Source organism: Heterocephalus glaber, unplaced genomic scaffold, assembly GCF_053883595.1.
Source record: "Heterocephalus glaber isolate CG9 unplaced genomic scaffold, H.glaber_assembly_v1.0 deba00001452, whole genome shotgun sequence".
In the NCBI taxonomy this organism is placed as follows: Eukaryota; Metazoa; Chordata; class Mammalia; order Rodentia; family Bathyergidae; genus Heterocephalus; species Heterocephalus glaber.
The window spans coordinates 2,793,465-2,799,839 of NW_028258302.1; positions in this window are offsets into that span (position 1 = coordinate 2,793,465).

Below are 6,375 nucleotides of genomic sequence, written 5' to 3' on the forward strand. Positions count from 1 at the left end.
AACTACTCTGGCATCCAACAGCAGAAGACTTAGAGTCACCTAGAGACCACCCCTCTGTCCTGGTTTGGTGTTCATGGTGGAAGACAGGTGGGGAGGCTTCTGCAGGCATGCTTAAAGAGAGCAGATCTGGATACAGGAGCTTGGGAGGAACAGGATGGTAGAATAGTGGGCTCCTGCAAGGAGAGTCAAGTTTACGTGCCCTGTGAGAAACCACCACCACCACCACCACCAGGAGCCTCCCAGGAATGGAGAGTACTGCATGGGGATGAGTCCAAAACCAGGCAGTGAGCACATGGGGGCTGAGCCTGGGTCATTTGAGCACAGAAATAAATTTAAATATGACATCAATTTTGCACATAGATCCCTTAGCTCCACAACACATCACACAGAAGACAAGGTCCCAAATAATTCTCATTTCAACTTACTTCATGGATGAAGAAACCAAGGGTCAGAGAAGCTGATTGCCCAAGGTCATTGTGCCAAATAAGTAGTAGAGTCTGGGAGACCCCAAGTTCATGCATGGCTCACATCTCCAACTCCTCCCTGGAGTGGCAGTCTTCCTGAGAGAACTCCCTGTGTCCCCAAGGATATCTCCTGCAGCCCAGGTTACCCAGGTCTCCTGCAGCCTGGTGGAGGTCTGTCTGCCAGGATGAGCCTCTGCCTCACCCGCCCACCCGTGTGCTAGGGACAGAAGGGGGACTTTATGTGCAATCTGCCTGACTCTCCAGAAAGCACTTAGGTTTACGATGTGCATGAAATTGATCGCCAGTTGGCGCGGCCCCCGCTCACTCAGTGCCAGCCTAGCGCTGGCAGGAGGCTATCCCCCCAACCCCCACTTTCAAGGAACATCAAAGTTGCCTGCCAAGGCCCCTCATGAGGGTCCTTCTCCAGTAACAAGTGCAGAATGGCGGCAGGGGGGGTGTGCCCAAACGCCTTTCTACCATGCACACACCCCCACCCAGTGAGAGCTAAATAGCTCTATGTTTTATGCCAATTTCAGCCTCTTCTGCTTCCCCTCTAACAAGCTGATGCTTTCAAAGGTTCCACTAATTGGTGTTTGCGCCTCACATGCCACGACACTTTGATAGTCACTTAGGATGTGGGTCCATCTATCACACTCATAGTACAAGGAAGCTGCTCACCTTGCTGCACCAGGGCCTGTAGGCCTGCATGCGCCTGTGCATGGCTAGGTGCACATGTGAGGACACTCACATGCCTCTGTTGTACATGCAGCATACATCTGTAGAGGCACAAGGGCACACGTGTGTGTAGGTGCTCCCTGGAGGGTATCTCTTGTGCATCTCTGTATTTTTTATGTCTGTGAATGTGCACGGGCACATACTAACACCAGTGCACATGTGATGTGCACTTGTATATGTGCACACTTTCCTGGGTAGATGTGTGCCTGTGAAGCAGAGCTTATGTTTCTGCCTGCACAAATGTGCTTCGTATGTCTGCCTGTGGGCTCATATATGCAAATAATGTTTGCATGTCTGCTGATGAGGTACACAGTCATGTCTGACTACATCTGTGGGTATGCCAGCTTGTACCCTTTAGAGCAGGGAGGGGACGGGTGCTCACTGGGGTGTGTGCAGATCACATGTGGAGACAGGTGGGGCTGTGATTCTATGTGCATCTTGGCGTGTGCATATCCATAGGCGTGCATGTGCATGGGCATTTGTGGATGAAACACAGGACAGATGTGGCATCGCAGTCTAGGGTCCTCGGGCTTTGGGTTTGAATTCTGGCTCTGCCATTTTCTACTTTTGTAACTTTAGGTTAATCACATAACCTCTCTAATCTGCAGTTTTCTCATCTGTAAAATGGAGCTAATAAAGCATCTACCTCATATTGTTGGGCAGGTCAAATGGGATGAGACACACAAAGGGCTAGCAGGACTGTTCAGGATGCAGGGCACTTTAGGGACACATGGGGAAGACTTTCCTGCTTTCCTTCCTCCTCCCTGGGCACACCCAGGTGGAGACACTGATCCCTGGCTTCATCACAGAGCTGGCTGTCTGGAAGAGACTTTGTGGGCACCTGGGGAGAGAACTACAAGGATCATGGCAAAGGCCTAGCTAGGCCTGGGTCACACATAAGAGCTCTAACCCTTGAGATCTTTGTCACATACAAAGTGAGTTTGCACTTTTATTTTCTGCCTTTGACAGGTGGGAAACTGAGGTGCAGAAGTAGATAAGAGCTGGTGACAGTACAGGAACTTGCTGTCAGAGGACGTAGCCTGCAACTGGGCTGGTGGAGGCCAGGTTGCCCCTGTCTTTCCTTCCAGAGGATGAAGCTATTTGTGCTATCATGCGCCCCAAGCACAAACACAATTCCTTCCCCTGAGTCCTGCCTCAGGCCGTGTGGGCAACTCCTCCAGGAGTCCAGCCCTCCCCTCAGTAAACACAGTATGGAAACCCAGCTCTGGGATAACCCTATCATATATCCACCCCAGATTTAGGCCCAGAGAAGGGAAGGGGCTGCTTAAGACTACAAAGCAAGAAAGGGCTCAAACAGAGGTTTCCTGAGCTCCAGCACACACCTCCCGCCCCAGCCCCACTCAGCACACTGTCCCTGCATTGGCAATGGCCTATCTGGTGAGTCATGGCTAGGGCAAGCTTCCCTCCTCAGGCAGCTCACAGGCCCTTCAAGCCCACCTGATCAGCACAGAGAAATTTGGGAGCATGAGGCCACTAGGCCTGGGACGCCTTGCCCCCACCTAAGATCACCAGTGCCACTTTGTTTTTCTATATATTTTGCAGAGTAACTTTTGTTACAATTTTAATTTTAAAAATTAAGAGTTTAAAAATCACAAGCAGCATTGCAACCTCGTGGCTGACATTCCCATTACCGATAGCATCATCAACCCCCAAAGTTATCACCATCTCCAACATCAGGATATGACTGCACTCATTCCTCGCCACTTCTACCCCTTAAACTACTGACACACACAAACCCCCAGCCCTTTGTAAATGTGACATGGCCCCAGAATCAAGTAGAAGTGCTCATCTGCCATCTACATGTCATTTCCATCCCCGCCCTGCTCCATGCTCATTCCAGGATCATGTGACCCAAACCCTTCCCTAAACTACCCCTCCCCTCCCCTCCCACCTGGAGGAGGGATAGCCTGACTGAAACTGTGAGCTGAGCTTGCACTCTGCCTTCTTCACTTGGGCAGCAGCCAGCAAGGGGAGCCAGAGGGGCAGGAGGGCGAGTGGCCCCCTCCTCAGGCTTGGCGCCCCACCCACCCAGCCGGTGGCCTGTCTGCCTTCCTGAGCTCATTAACTGCAGGTCACTGTTCAGCAGGAAAGACAAGGCGTGGGTTCTTCGGGCATTCATTAACCGTGAGAGGAACAGTGTGTGTGAAATTAGCAGTCACCTGAGGACCTCGATAATTTCATAATTAGGAGGCCTAATGGCTCTAGCTCTGGATGCCAAATAACTTAACCCCTCACCTGCTGGGCCCCCAACTCCCAGCCCAAGGCTGCATGGGAGAGCTAGCATGCTCACTCTGCTCAGGGTTCCTCTCTAGAGCCAGTCACATTCATTTCTGCCACCCCAGCACCCAGCTCAGAGTTGGCAAGGAGGGAGTGTGAAGCAGTTTATGGAATGAACGAATGCATGAATGAACAGGTGTCCGAACGGGGAAAGAGACCCTGATGCAGGTGCTCAAGGAAGGGATGCTCTGAAAAGGGGTGAGGAAGGGCTCCCCCTGTGCACAAATAGGTGGGCGGATGAGCACATGCCTCTGTGTGTGAGCATGAGGGTACACACACGTGGATCTGGGATGCTGTCTCCTAAGAACGGTGTGTGTGCCTATGTCCAAGCTACCATCTGTGAGCATATTCTGCTGCCTGCTGTCTTTGTGATGGAATCCAGGTGCTTCCCTCAATACCAGCCTCTCTTGGCACCACCTGAGTAATGGTGGCTCCAGAAAGTCTGTATGGGGGAACTTGGGGGTGCTCTTGGCTGGGAAAGGGTTCTAGGGAGCTTGCTTTAGATCTGCATTTGCACAGCAAATGCACTGTTTTTGCTTAGATTGAATATTTATTTGGGATTTGGGGAGACCAACATTAATAATGAGGGACTAAGTTACACCCTTTAGCACAGGGGAAGCAGGTGGGCAGTCTCTGAAGACACTCTCCTTGAGCACGCATGCAAACACACACGCACACACACACACCCCTTTCTGTCTGTCCTCACTCCTTCCGACCTTCCCAGGAACCTAAGCAGGGGAAGGCTGAGCTTGGGGGAGGGTCACCCAGGGTTCCCCGCTGGTGCCGGCCTGAGGACAACAGGTTCTGAACCTCCTGGACCCTCCCTAATTGTAGAGAGGAAGCTGGGAGGTGCTGAGCACAGTGAGAGGGAAGGATTGGGGTGGGGTGGGGGGGATGAGAACAATGAAGGAATAGAGAGGGGAAGGGATGGGGATGGTGGAAGTAAGGGGAGGAGAAAGGATAGGAAGTCTGACGGGGGTGAAAGAGATGAGGGGTGGGGAGAGGACAGAGGCTGAGAGCATTATCAGCACTTAAAAAGCGAGCAGCTCAGTTCTTCTTTGGCACAAATAATGGCTTTTTATGAATAAATCATGTGTCAGACGCCTCCCAGGGAGTGGGCACGGAGGGGGGCGAGTCTGCTGGGCTCCAAGGCTGGCGGGGAAGGGCCAGAAGCAGACCCCCAGCGGAAGGGGTGTTGCCCCCTTTGTCCTGATGGGGCCCAGCAGCACTGAAGCTCTCTCGGGAAGTATCACTGGCCAGAGCCAGGCCAACCTCAGTCATTATTCTGAGGTGGTCTTGTGCTCCTTACCCATGAGGTGGGGTGGATCCCAGGGGCTGGAGTGTCCCTCTGATCCCCTCCTCCCTCCAACAGACAGCAGAGCAGCCTGGAAGATGCTCCTGGCAGAGGCACACCAGCCTGGTGATCCAGAGAGAGAAAGCAGGAGAGAAATGTGCCAAGCCAGGCAGGCACACCCAGGGAGGGAGGGAGGCATGTGGTGCACATGTGGGGTCTCGGAGAGCAACTCACAGGCAGGCCTCCATAGCCCCGCACACACATGTGGGCACTCAGAGATGGATACACAGACATTCACACTCACATGCTCAACCGTGTGCACACTCGACATGGAACCCTCAACCACCTCCCAACCCCCTCAGCACACTCACCAACACACACACACTCACACACACGCCCACACACAGACACATATGGGGCTACATGGACACACACAGATCTGCACGTGTATAGCCCACCCTCATGCAGCATAGACTAGGGTCAGCTCTGCAGCCCATATGGAGCCCAGAAGCAGCTGGACCAGCTCAGAGAGTCTGGTTGTAGGCTGAGGCTAGAGCATCTGTCCCAGGGGAGGCCCCATCAGTTTCTATGTGCTCCCCACTTTGCAGGGACACCCCATACTACAGCAGAGATGTCAGCTCCCAACTCTGACTCTGAGCCTGTACAGATCCTGCCTCCTTTGCTTCACCCCTATAGAGCCCTCTTCAGAGGCAGGGGTGCTGGAGGAGACCCTGTTTCAAGGGCAGTCAGGGGCAGGGACCCTAGCTCAGGGCCTTGCTAGTAGTGTGACCTCAGATAATGATTTCAATCCTAGCTTTTGGTTTCTGTTTGTTTTGATCAAGGTCTCACTCTATTCCAGGATGGCTTCTAACTTGCAGCAATCCTCCTGCTTCAGCCCCCTGAGTTCTGGGATTACAGGTGTGTGGCCCCATGAGCAGCTCAATCTTAATTGCTCCTCAAACAAATCTACAAGACAGGTACTACTGCCCTATCTCCTGGACCAAGAAAGTGAGGCTCTGAGACAAGAGCATTGAGCATTCCTTTCTCGGACCTCTTACATTCTTTCCCCAAACTCTAGGGCTCTTTTGTGTCCTGGTTCCCAGGTTGTTCCTTCTCAGCTGATGCATCCTTCTTCCTATGCCAAAGAAATGTTCATCGGGGCAGACCTGGGTTCCTGACTCAGCCCTGTCAAACAACCCCAGCCCAGGCCATTCTCAGCACCCCTGTGACAACCTTCATGCTCCTAATCCTCTGACCTCTTGCTCCAGCCCAGACATCTTCTTGGGCTCTCTGACCCCACCCCCATCCAGACAGACAGCTCCTGGACAACATGTTGCCCAATGCCAGAGAATACCATTCACACAGTAGAAAGGCTCCAGAACATCCCTTCCTACTCCCAAAGCCCAAGGATTCCTACGGGATGTAACTCAAACTGACCCTGTCCAAAACTGGGCAGACCATTTCCCCAGGGCTCCTCCTGCCTGTGTTCCCCATTTGCTCAGACTCCTCTCCTTTACTTCTCACGTGCAATCCGCGTGAACTCATCCTTCCAACCCCACTGTCTTCCTCTGTCCCCTGGTTTGT